Genomic DNA, 14,204 nt, shown 5'->3' on the forward strand with positions numbered 1-14,204 from the left:
AATATGCGAAGGGTGCGGTACATATCTCCTCAACATAGATACATGGAAAACATCATGCACCCCGGAAAGTGATGGTGGTAGTGATAGCCGATATGCTACCGCACCTATCCTCTCGAGAATCTGGAAGGGTCCAATATAGTGAGGTGCCAACTTACCCTTCAATCCAAACCTTTTTACTCCTTTCATAGGGGATACCCGTAAGAATACATGATCACCAACAGCGAACTCTAACGGTCTCCGTCTACGATCCGCATAACTCTTCTGCCGATCCTGAGCCTCTGACAACCTGCGCCTGATAGTACGAACCATCTCTGCATCACGCTGAAGGCTCTGTGGCCCCAAAATCTGGGATTCCCCAACTTCTACCTAGAGGGTGGGAGATCCACAGGCTCTGCCATACAACGCCTCATAAGGTGCCATCTGTATCGCTGAATGATAACTGTTGTTGTAGGCAAATTCTGCTAAATGTAAATGATCCTCCCAACTACCTCCGAAGTCTATGACACATGATCTCAGTAGGTCCTCCAGCGTCTGTATGGTACGCTCCGACTAACCATCTGTCTGGGGATGGAAAGCGGTACTGAATCGTAACTCTGTACCCATAGCCTACTATAAACTCTGCCAGAATCGCGAAGTAAACCGCGGATCTCTATCTGAAATAATACTGAGTGGTACACCATGAAGTCTGATAATCTCTCTACAATACAACTCTACTAATTGATCCAATGACTCCGTCCCACGTATCGGTAGAAAATGAGCAGATTTGGTTAACCGATCAACAATTACCCAAATCGTATCATGTGCTCGTCGGGTTCTGGGCAGTCCCACGACGAAATCCATCGTGATGTGCTCCCATTTCCATTCCGGTATCTGAATCTTCTGAAGCAAACCAGCGGGTCTCTGATGTTCAGCCTTCACTTGCTGACATACAAGGCATCGTGCAACGAAATCTGCAATGTCCTTCTTCATACCAGTCCACCAATATGAACGTCTCAGATCTCTATACATGCGTGTACCACCAGGATGTATCGCAAATCTGGACCGATGTGCCTCCTGAAGTAGGTCTTCTTTCACAGAAGGTGATTCAGGAACACACAACCTCCCCTGGAAGTATAGAATCCCACTGTCATCACAAGAGAACCCTGTCTGCTGTCCTGGGATGATTTTGCTGCACAACAACTGCAGATGTTGATTTGTAGCCTGACCTTCTTTAATCCTCTCTACAATGGGTGATTGGGAAACCATAGATAACAGAATACCCCACTCAGTCTGACCCTGCTCTACTAATCCCAACTCAGAAAATTTTTGTACCAATTCAGTAACCCTTACACGGTGACAAGCTAGAACTCCTCGGGATTTTTTACTCAACGCATCAGCTACCACGTTGGCTTTCCCTGGGTGGTAGTTGATCGTACAGTCATAGTCCTTCAAGAATTCCATCCATCTTATTTGTCTTAAGTTCAATTCTTTCTGAGTAGATAGATACTTAAGACTCTTATGATCTGTGAATATCTCGAAGGTCACTCCATATAGATGGTATCTCCAGATTTTCAACGCATATATAATCGCTGCTAATTCCAGGTCATGGACTGGATAATTCTTTTCATGGTCTTTCAACTGACGTGAGGCATAAGAAACCACCCGTCCATGTTGCATGAGTACTGCGCCTAACCCCTGTAATGATGCATCTGTATAAAGTACGAAGCCATCATCTCTAGAAGGAAGTACTAGTATAGGTGCAGAAATGAGTCTTCGCTTAAGTTCCTGAAAACTCATCTCGCAAGACTCTGTCCAGCAAAACTTCACCCCTTTCCTGGTCAACTGAGTCAACGACAGAGCTATGCTAGAGAAGCCCTCAACAAATCTACGGTAATACCCGGCCAGACCAAGAAAGCTACGAATCTCCTGTACAGACTTTGGCTGCTCCCAACTGGTAACAGCCTCTATCTTTTGTGGGTCCACGGATATACCACTGCTAGAAACAATATGTCCCAGAAAACCCACAGAAGATAACCAGAATGCACATTTGCTGAATTTTGCATAGAGACGTTCTCGCCGGAGCGTCTCCAATACTATACGAAGATGTCGCACATGCTCTTCTTCGGATCGAGAATATATCAAAATATCATCGATGAACACAATCATGAACTGATCCAAGAACTCAAGAAATACCCTATTCATCAGATCCATGAAGACTGCTGGAGCATTGGTAAGCCCAACTGGCATTACCAAGAACTCATAGTGTCCATATCGAGTATGGAAGGCTGTATATCTGAATCTCTCACACTGAGCTGATGATAGCCAGAGCGCAGATCAATCTTAGAATACACACAAGTATTCTTGAACTGATCAAACAGATCCTCTATACGTGGCAGTGAATATTTATTCTTAATAGTCACTGCATTCAGCTGTCGATAGTCGATGCATAATCTCATCGATCCATCCTTCTTCTTCACAAAGAGTACCGGAGCTCCCCATGGAGATACACTAGGACAGATAAACCCTCTATCCAGCAGCTCTTGTAACTGTACTTTTAGCTCCTCCAACTCCTTAGGTGCCATTCGATACGGAGCCTTGGACACCGGTGTTGTCCCCGGAATTAACTCAATCGTGAACTCCACCTGCCTTTTCGGGGGCAAGCCGAGTAATTCTTCTGGAAATACATCAGGGTACTCCTGAACTATAGGAATGTCAGAAAGATGTGTGGTAGGATCCTGATCAATCTTAATCATAGATAATAAATACCCCCGACATCCTTGAGACAATAATCTCTGAGCTTGCATTGCTAAGATGACAGAAATCCCCTCATCCTTGGTACCCATGAATACCCAGGACGGTAGACCCGGAGGTCTAAATGTAACCACTCTAGCGCTGCAGTCGACAATAGCATAATATCTGGCTAACCAGTCCATACCCAAAATGATGTCAAATTCTAGCATATCCAGAACCTGCAAGTCCACCATAAGGGTCTGACTCTCGAAATCCAATGGGCATTCTTTAATCTCTTGACTGATATCTAGTATCTCTCCCGAAGGTAGAGATACCGCCAATGAGTGAGTCCGACGAACAGGTAGTCTACAAATCTTACTCAGAAATGCCTGGGAAATAAAAGAGTGGGAACTACCAGTATCAATCAACAATTCAGCAGGAAAGGAATAAACAGTAATCATACCCCGAAAGACCGATCCCTCGGCCCGTTGTGCCTCCTCGCGAGTAATAGCATACACTCGTCCTACTTCAGGGCATGATGGCGATACTCCAGTAGTGGACTGAAACAGTGCTAGTGGAGTAGTAGTGAACTGCTGAGGCTGGTGAATGGTAGCATACTGCTGAGGCTGGTGAGTGGTAGCATACTGCTGAGGTTGTATCACTGGACAAGAGCTAGGCGTCGTCATAAGGTTCTGCGATGCCGAATATGTCTGATGTGAAGAAACCGTAGAGGCATACTGTATAGCAACTGGTACCGCTGAGTGATCATGGCCCTGGATGTGATATACCTGTGCCTGAGGAGGTGGCATACGCTGCTGATACGGAGCACTCTGTGTCCTCTGTGAACTCTTCGACTGTCGCGTCTGAGTAGTACGGCTCCCCTGTGGAGTACTCTTAGTCGCCTCCATCTGTGTCTTTAGTGTGCAGTCACGAGTCACATGGCCCGGAAGCTTACAATAATAGCATACGTCTTGGCCCAATGGGCAATTAGGTCTAACATGCCCCTCAGTACCACATCTATAGCATCTAATCTCACTAGATGAATCTTTCTGAAAAGATTTAGATGAACCAGCTGATGATCGTCCTGTCTTTGTTGATCGATAAGACTCCCCCGAAGTAGTTTGGGATCCCTGCCATTTCTTCCGCTTTTCTGACCCTTGTTCTGTTGTTTCTGATTTGGAGTTGTACCCTGAGCCTTCTGTTTATCCTTTCCTCGCTCCTGAGAAACTTGCTGCTGTGTCATCTCAATCATCAATGCTCTATCCAATGTCTCTCGGTAAGTGTTGGGAGTAAAAATCGACATCCTGATACGAATATACGCCGCAAGGCCCTGGGTAAACTGGTCTAACCGATCGCTGTCCTGGGCAACAAGCTGCGAGCAGTACTCAGCTAATCGGTTAAACTCTGCCTCATACTCCATCACCGATCTATCCCCCTGCTTAAGACTTAAGAATTCCTGTCGACGGGCCATACGGTAAGGAGCTGGAAAATACTATCTCTCGAAGACGTCTCGGAATAAAGTCCAGGTAATACTCTGATCCCCAAAGAGTGACTTCTGCATCTTCCACCAGGTAACAGCCTAATCTCGGAGGTGATATGCAGCTAGTTCGACTTTTTCTTCCTCGGTACATGACAAATACTCGAATGTATCCTCCACATTTCCCAACCAAGAACGAGCAACACTGGAGTCGGGAACTCCATAGAATAAGGTAAAACGATCTTTTACCTATCGGGCCAGTAACGGAATCCGAGCTCTGTCCTTCGTCCAAGAAGTAGCAGCAGGCGTGGGGGCTACGGGTGGTAATGTAGGAGGAACCCACTGAGGCTGAAACCCGGATCTCTCGTGGGAACCTGAGGAGTCTGTGCACGGCTGTCAATCTCAACCTCTTTTGGATCCCTAACAGAATCCGCCTCGTACTCCACTGGCTCAGCCTCTACTGACTCAATAGGTTGCTTTCGTGGTCGCCCTGGACCACGACGCTGACGGGGGGGTCGTATCTCCGTGCTTCATTCCTGATATGAACCACAAGGTAAGGCTCCAGCAATATAATATAACAGTAATTTAACTTACATCCTATAGCTTGGAGATATCCTGCCGCGGCCGGGTCCCAATATCCAAGAAGTCACATCGAGGAAACAAATACGAATCCGAAGTATACACCTCAAAAACTTCGTAATCCTCGAAAAACTCGTAACTCTCGCAATCCTCGGAAATCCAAAATACGAGAAATAGGCATCGTGACCACAAAATCCAAAACACGAAAAATAAGTCTCGTAACCTCAAGAATCTAAAACACAAAAACAGACTTCGTAAACCTCCAAAATTCCAAAACACAAAAAGAAATAGGCCTCGTAAACCCGCTCTGATACCACTAAATTGTCACGCCCCGAGGAAGTCCCTCTCGAAAAATTTCGGCAGCACCTCCCCTGTACCGGTGACAATCTGAACCTCACATAAATACAAAATACATCAGCCACATGCGGCTGGGATATATATACATCAAAATAACCACAACCACGCAGTTGAATATGTAGCCTACACGGCTATATCAAAAGCACAACGGAAAACGAATATGAAACCCACAAAATCGAAAGTCCACAAAACACACTACAGGTATAAGTTCACAATACACGTATCAAGACATAGTATGATATAACAACATCAAATCCACGAAAACATAAAATGCTAATAGTAAAAGACTAAAATCCGATAAGGATCCTCGGATGTAACGCGAGAAGTGGGACCGGCTGGCAGCATACTCCAAGTAACTTCATGTCATCTACCTACTACCTGAAAACATAACAGTATAGATGGGCTGGTGAGTACAAAGAACTCAGCAGGTAAGAACAGAATAAAGCATGGTAGATACAACAGCATAGGAACCAAGGAATACAGTCTCCATAATAAGAACAGAATCATGCTATCGAAATATAACACATCTAGCCACTAACTGATAAAACGACTATGCATATACATACCTGACACAGTAGATGCACATGCTCGACTAGAATCAATACCATGATACCAAAATCAGGGAACTCACCGAACTAGTAACAGATCAACTCGAGACACCTGTGCAAATATAGATACGACTGCATATACATGTAAAATAGATGACATGTATGCAGTATGACACCCAAATGCAACATACCTAGCGCAAACAAATGCAACAGCACACAATCACATGCAACTAATATCTACTAGGCATGTATGCGAAAATATCTCCCCAGATGCACCGCGCATCATATGCAAAAGTGCATGCATGCTCCATGGTCACCCCCGCCACCTCTCTAGACACCACGACCCCTGTATGGCCGAGAGGCTTGGGTCCGTGACAAATCGTACTAGCCTCCAGTACATGCACCGCTATAGGCGGCCGAAGCGGACGGTCAGCTAAGTAGTTATATGACACAAACTCTACATATGCGCATGCACAGAGTTCCGATATCAAGGGTGAGACTGTATCGAGGTAAACAGGATCATATCAAAGCTCAAATAGAAAGAGACAAGCAGGAATAAAACAAATATGCAGATTTAAGGTAATGCAACCTAAGCATCCGAAAATAACCATGCTTTATAGTTCAAAGAACTAAACAGGAGATAAGGAAGAAATACCCGCCTCCAGATATCTCGTATCAACAGAACCACCCCACGTCACGCTGCTCGTATAGATCAAGGTCCTGTGTCACACATACAATTCCTGAAATATGCATATATATATATAGCTATACTACACATAATTGAACCACCTTTAAATAAATAACCAACTCAAAAGTAATAGTCAACCGTGGTTATCTAAAATAATTCAACCTTAGACATACCATAATCAACTAGACTAGGTTCAAATATAAATCACCTTTCGATTATTCCTTAACCAAAAGGTTTTAATCCACCACATCTAATCTGATTTTAAATCCTAGTAACCTAATGTCAACATGGATTTAGAATCACAACCATTCACTACTGTCAAGCTAAACAAGAATAAAATTCTACACCCATTAAACAAAGCTAATTCAACCACGTACAAAAAGAAATCAACAGAAATACCTCCACTGGACTACCCTTACCTTGCAAAGTAGCAGTGAATCAAAACCCACAGCCCTCTCCAAATTCTGCTGGCAGCTTCAATTCCCTACAACAGAGACTACCCATTGTATCCCCAATGTTACAATCTTCCATTACCCAATCCCACAAAACTTTTAGAAATTAAGCAGAACACTGTCTGCCATTTGCTGTTAAAATTCTAGATCAAGCAAAATCATAGAAATTCCAGTGCAACAGCACACCAAAAACTTCTAACATCTAAAACAACTCAATTCTTATTACTTCTGTCATTGATTCGAATTCACTCAATGCCCAGGACTCATTAGATAACAGCTACTACAGCTAATGATCGGCCAAAAGAAAAGAACCAGAACTACACAGTGCAACAATTCCAACCGGATCAAAAGAGAAAATAGCAAGAACTGGAATATCTGTTCATCACTGCAAACTAGTAAGAACAGTTGCTCTCGTTACCTGCTCCCCCTTCAATCGTCGGAGATGATCACAGATCCGGTGGAGGAATCGACCTAATCAAGCTGTGGTGGCTGGAATCGCCACACAACCTCTGTTCCCAGAAAAATACACCCGAATCAACCAAGAAGAGGATCAAAAGCTCGAATCCATTATCAAAATCAACCGCTTACCTCCACAAATCACGACTAGGGCACGATCGGTTCCTTGTCGACGAACCGAGAAGGAGATTGGGAAGAGTGATAGTCGTTACCTCCCCCAATCAGTCGACGCTAGCCAGATCCAAATCCCGACGCCCTCGATCCCCTTCCGACAGCAGGCGAGATCCCTAGATTGAGATCCGTCGCTGTTGTCCACCGAGACCAAAGAAGAGGGAACGATCGGGAAGAAGAACAGTATCCCTCTCTCACCACTCCGAGATCACTCCTCGCTGGTGCCTCCGAGAGAAGGGGAAGAAGAAGATCGCCGATGGTCACGGCAGGCGTTGGCGTCGGGGAGGTCATGCGAGAGAGAAAGAGGAAGAGAACGAGTCGGGTCGGGTTTTTAGGGTTCGGATGAGGAATGAAGCCTATTAATAAGGAGCTTAGGGTTAGTGTTAAGGGAAATAAACCCTAACTACCTCCTCAATTAAACTCTCACCCGCATATTTCTAAACAAGCCCCCACTTCTATCCCCGCAAAACTAGTCATACGACCTCCGTAAAAATCCAGAAAAATTTCTATAATTTCCTAAAATTTTCATAAGGTTATTCCACTGTAGCCCTAAATTATAGTACTATTAGAAATTTCCAATCACACGCTGTAGACTTCGCATCCACTGTTGGACCTAGCCTATTTAAATTTCTAAACTAATACACAATCCGTAGCAAGTTTTTACTTTATAGGATGGAGATATAGACTCAAGTGTTAGATATCAAGATCAAAAATTTGGTAGTGATTTGTTGAACAAAGCAGCTAAGGTCCTAACCTATCATGCTCATGTTGGGCCTGATATTATCTCATATCAAGCCCACAATTAGGCTGAAATTAATCATCACGTTGAAGCACCTCTAGATTGTTGGATCGAGAAGCGCTAGAGGGGGGTGAATAGCGCTCGTGGCTTTCACGCTTTTCGAATTCGTAAAACTATCGAGTTATAAAGCAGCGGAAATAAAAATGCACAAACACACAAGAGACACGAGAGGTTACTTCGTTCGGAGCCTATCTCGACTCCTACTCGAAGGCCCGCGGTCGTTGACCACTTTCGGTGGGCAACAACTATATTCACGATAAGTATTACAAATTAAGTACAATTATAAACTGAATTAAACTTTATACCGACAACAATAAAGTCGAAACTGAAGCTCTGGGTCGTCGGGATGTCATTGCAGCACTTCGGGATCGTTCCGTTGACATCACGTTGAAGAAGAGAAGCTTTGAATTTGTTGATCCAAGGTGCTGCTCGAAACCCCCTTTTAAACAGTGCTCAAGGTGCCTTAAAGCCCATCCAAGGCGCCTTAAACTAGCCGAGTCAGCCGCGTGGATCACATCGAGCCAGGTCACACCTTATCTGCTTCAAGGCGCCTTCATTGCTTTCCAAGGCACCTTCAGCCACCAGTCCAAGGCGCCTTGAGCTTCCTCCAAGGCGCCTCCAAGCTTGCTTCGTCGCCAGCTTCAGCTTTGCACCCGAGGCGCCTCCAAGCTCCATGGAGGCGCCTCGGACACTATTCATCCGAGGCTAGCTTGTGTTTTTTGGTACCTGCAAGATGCGTTAGTCCAAAGTACCTGCAACACAGAGTTAGTGCACAATAATAATAATGAATTAAAGTTTGACAGTCTCCCGACTGTCCGAGTCTGACTTCAGATTTCCGACCGAAAACCCTAGGTCGACCCGACGCCTACTGTTCCCTCTACGGGGAACACGTCCTCACCTACTCCCCTCAGGAGAGATTACCTGATGCCAGTCCGGTCCTCCAGACCGACTGGACTTTTCGCCTAGGGTTACCACCCCCTAGGACCTAGGTTTATCACCCCCTAGGACCTAGGTTTACCACCCCCTAGGATTTTTCTCCACCTAGGGTTACCACCCCCTAGGACCTAAGGTTACCCCCCCCCCCCCTTAGGATTTTCCTCCACCTAGGGTTACCACCCCCTAGGACCTAAGGTTGCCACCCCTTAGGGTTTTCCGCCACCTAGGGTTACCACCCCCTAGGACCTAAGGTTGCCGCCCCTTAGGGTTTTCCGCCACCTAGGGTTTCCACCCCCTAAGACCTAAGGTTACCCCCCCTTAGGATTTTTCCTTCACCTAGGGTTACCACCCCCTATGACCTAAGGTTATCCCCCCTTAGGTTTTCACCTTGCCTAACCGCAGCTAGGACTTTTGCCTAAGCATCACTTAGGACTTTCCTGTAAGCTCCATGAACCTTGTTAGATAACACCACAGCTTAACTTTGAACCCTTTGCCATAATCAAAACTCAGGTTCGATCATCTAGTGCACTCACTGCACTAACATAGATAGCTTTAAATAAGTAATGGATAGCACCGTTGGAGTCATTGCAAGATCAGAACCTCACAAGACTTGAATGGGTGCAATCGAAGATGTCTAGGTCCATCAGTGGATTTTGATCAAAATCCACTGATGGCTCTAGGGTATTTGGATTAATTCAAATTCACATTCCTAGGAAGGTTTGAGATAGGAGAAGTTAGATATGATGTCAAAACTTAGTTCTATGTACTACAAATACATATCTTGCTCCATGACAGTTGACATAGAACATGTGAACCTTACGTATTTTAATGAACAACACACCTTATCGATTTTCAATTTAAAAAAAAAACAACAACGGCAACAACAACAATAACAACAACCAAGCCTTTTCCCACTAGGTGGAGTCGGCTGTATGAATCCTTTTATGCCATTGAGCTCTATCTCCTATTATATCGTCATCTAGATTTAAATAAATTTTATCTTGTTTTATTGTTTCTAACCAAGTCTTTTTTGGTCTTCCTCTTTCTCATTTGATATGCATGTTTATCATAGTTTCACATCGCCTAATTGGAGCATTTATTGGTCATCTAAGTATATGTCTGTACCATCTTAAACATGTCTCTCGGAGTTTTTCCTCAATAGACGCAACTATGACTTTCTCTCTAATGCTCTCATTTCTTATTTTGTCCATCCTCATATGTCCACACATCCACCTTAACATCCTCATCTCTGCAACTCTCATCTTCTGCTCATGTGCTCGAGTCATAGCCCAACATTCAGCTCCATATAACATAGCAGGTCTAACTGCGGTTTTATAGAACTTACCTTTATGTTTAAGAGGTACTTTACGGTCACATAAAACACTCGATGCTCTCCTCCATTTCATCCATCCTACTTATATTCTATGTAAGTAATCTCTCTCAATCCCTCCATACTTTTACAAAAATGATCCTAAATATTTAAATCTCTCGGTTCCGGGCAACTCGTCCTCTCCTAGCTTAACAATTATTTCATTACTTCTAAGATTACTAAACTTAAATTTTATATATTCTATCTTTAATCTACTAAGCTTAAAATCTTTCCCTTCTAGTGTTTCCCTCCAAGATTCTATTTTAGCATTTACTCCTTCACGTGTTTCATCTACCAAAAAACAACAACCACAAATTTCTATTTAAGTCAAAACTTAGTTAGAGATTAAAGTTAAATTATAATACTATTAGAAATTTTCAATCACACATTGTAGACTTCACATCCACTGTTGGACCTAGCCTATTTGAATTTCTAAACTAATTCACAATTTGTAGCAAGTTTTTAGTTTATAGAAAAGAGATATGGTCTCAAGTTTTAGATATCGGGATCAAAAACTTAATAGTGATCGGTTGAACAAAGCGGCCAAGGTCCCAACCTATCAGACCCACGTTGGGCCTGATATGAGATAATAGCAGACCCACAATCAAGCTGAAATTGATTGTCACATTGGAGCACCTCTAGATAGCTTTAAATAAGTAATGGATAGCATTGTTGGAGTCCTTGCAAGACCAGAAACTCACAAGACTTGAAATGGGTACAATCGGAGATGTCTAAGTCCATTAGTAAGTTTTGACCGAAATTCACTAATGGCCCTAGGGGTATTTGGATTTCTTCAAATTCACATTCCATAGGAACGTTTGAGAGAGGAGAAACTAGTTATGGTGTCAAAATTTAGTTCTAATCACACAAATGAAGTTCTTGCTCCATGCCAGTTGGCACAGAACATGTTGACCTTATATATTTCCATTTAATGAACAACAAATCCTATCAAATTTTAAATTATAGGGGTAACAACCATTTTTTTAACTTATAACTCAGTTACTTTGGAGTTCCCAAATTACGTATCTAATTTATATTTCCAAGTAGACATTGTAGACTTGAAACCCAGTGTTAGACCTAGCATATTTGGATTTCTAAAAAATTCCAATTGTTGCCAAGTTTTTAGTTTTCAAAAGAGAGATATGGTGTGAAGTATAAGTTATGTCTCTTTTTACTGATCAACACCACCATGGCAATTTAGATATTATGATTTTTATTTCATTTTATAATAGTATTGTTATTCCTGTGACAATTTAGTATACACTTCTCATATCATACAAACCACTATATTAAACAACAAATACTACATACAAAGATATAAAACTAACAACACTACATAATTGTACCTTTACATTCCCTACCCAATTATTTTGCTTACAACACAATTACATCAATTCTAATTTTTTTCATGTCTCCTTATTTGAAGTTCATCTTTAGATTATATAGAAGACATCGAATGTATTACATCACAAAGAAGTCATAGTCAACACTGTAAATAACATCAATAATTTAATATTTGACATTTTATATCAATATTTTCTATTCACACTCTTTGATCTTGACTTACCTGGCTTCTTGTTGTGGGTATTCTATTGTGAGAGACACTCATTGGTTGAAGGGATGATGCCTTTTAAAATTTGGATCAATAGCAGCAAGGAGCTCATGACTATATTGTTTTAAATTTGATACCTGTAAGATTGAACAGGAAATTAAAATTTTACATCAACTAGTATTTATACTACATTACTAACATACACATGAATATTGGATACTCACCGCTACTTCAAATTCATATTTCGATTTACTTCCACTTGTTAAAGAATTGTAACGATTGTGTTGATTAGTCCTAGGAAAATCGTACCGGTTCCACTGTACAAAAATTTTGTACAAGTGTCGAACCTTTCCTTAAATAATCTATTGTGTTCTTTAGAAGTTAAATTAGGAATCACAGACGGAACTTAACATCATTGATTCCAAATTTAACTTATCTGTTCTTAATGATTTAGATTTGGATCGCAAGCGGAACTTAATACTATTGATCCAAATCCACCTATGTTATTAATTTCATTAACTATTAATTTCCAAAATTGGCTTCCAAGACTGCATGGTGAGGCACATGGCCTTCAGAGCTCCAAGAGGGGTTAAAACCGGCCACTAAAGAAGAAGAGAAGAGGAGAGGGAGAACCTCTAGGGCCGGCCACGCCAAGGAGAAAAAGAGAGGAAGAAAAGAATAGAGTCGTTAGCCATGAAGGCTCCTCTACCCCCTTTTTATATTCCTTGGTCTTGGCAAATAAGGAAATTTTAATAAAAACTTCTTTAATTCCTTTGTCATGAAAAAGAAAAATTATTTTAATTAAAACCAATTTTCTTTTCTCAATAATAATGGTCGGCCACCTTTTCTCCCAATCAAGGAAATTTTAATTCACACAAGAATTAAAACTTCCTAATTTGCTTCCGAAAATTTATAAAAAATTTCTCCAATAATTTTTCCCTTCATGGTGGTTTATAAAAAGGAAATTTTATAAATTAAAATCTTTCTTTTAAACATGTGGATGATTTCCAAAAAGGAAAGTTATCTCTAAAAATTAAAATCTCCTTTCAATCTACAAATAAGGAAAGATATCAAATCTTTTCTTAATCTTTTGTAGAAACTAATAAAAGATAATATTTAATTTTTAAACTCTCTTTTAAATCATGAACATGGTTAAAAAGGAAAGTTTTCTCAAAAATAAAATCTACCTTTCAATCTACAAATAAGGAAAGATTTCAAATCTTTTCTTAATCTTTTGTAGAAAACTATAAAAGGAAAGATTTAAATTTTAAACTCTCTTTTAAAATTATGAAATCCACATAAGAAAAATTTATAAATAAAATTCCTTTTAATGTGATGTGGCCGGCCACATCATGCTTGGACTCCAAGCATTGGTCGGCCACCAACTTGGCTCAATCCTATTATCGTGGCTGGCCCTAGCTTGAGTTTCAAGCTAGCTTGGCCGGCCCCATTAGGATGGATATGAAGGTGGGTATAGGTGGGTATAATTCTCTATATACAAGAGGCTACAATAGGGACCGAGAGGAGGAATTGGTTTTGGTCTCCCGATGAAATTAAGCTTCCCGTGTTCACCCCGAACACACAACTTAATTTCATCAATAATAATTCATACCACTAAAGAATTATTATTAAACTACCGCATCAATCCTAAATTACATTTTGGGCTCCTTCTTATTATGAGTGTGTTTGTCTCCCTGTGTTTAAGATGTCAAATGACCACTAATTAAATGAGTTACTGACAACTCACTTAATTAATATCTTAGTCCAAGAGTAGCACCACTTAACCTCATCGTCATGTCGGACTAAGTACACCTGCAGGGTTTAACATGACAATCCTTATGAGTTCCTCTTAGGGTCATTCTCAACCTAGATTACTAGGACACAGTTTCCTTCTATAATCAACAACACACACTATAAGTAATATCATTTCTTAACTTATCGGGCTTATTGATTTATCGAGCTAAATCTCACCCATTGATAAGTCAAAGAAATAAATACTAAATATATGTGTTTGTTATTATATTAGGATTAAGAGCACACACTTCCATAATAACTAAGGTCTAGTTCTTTTATCAAGTTAGTATAAAAAGAACTTACCTAAAATGATCTTA

The sequence above is a fragment of the Zingiber officinale genome, chromosome 1A (assembly GCF_018446385.1).
Source record: "Zingiber officinale cultivar Zhangliang chromosome 1A, Zo_v1.1, whole genome shotgun sequence".
In the NCBI taxonomy this organism is placed as follows: Eukaryota; Viridiplantae; Streptophyta; class Magnoliopsida; order Zingiberales; family Zingiberaceae; genus Zingiber; species Zingiber officinale.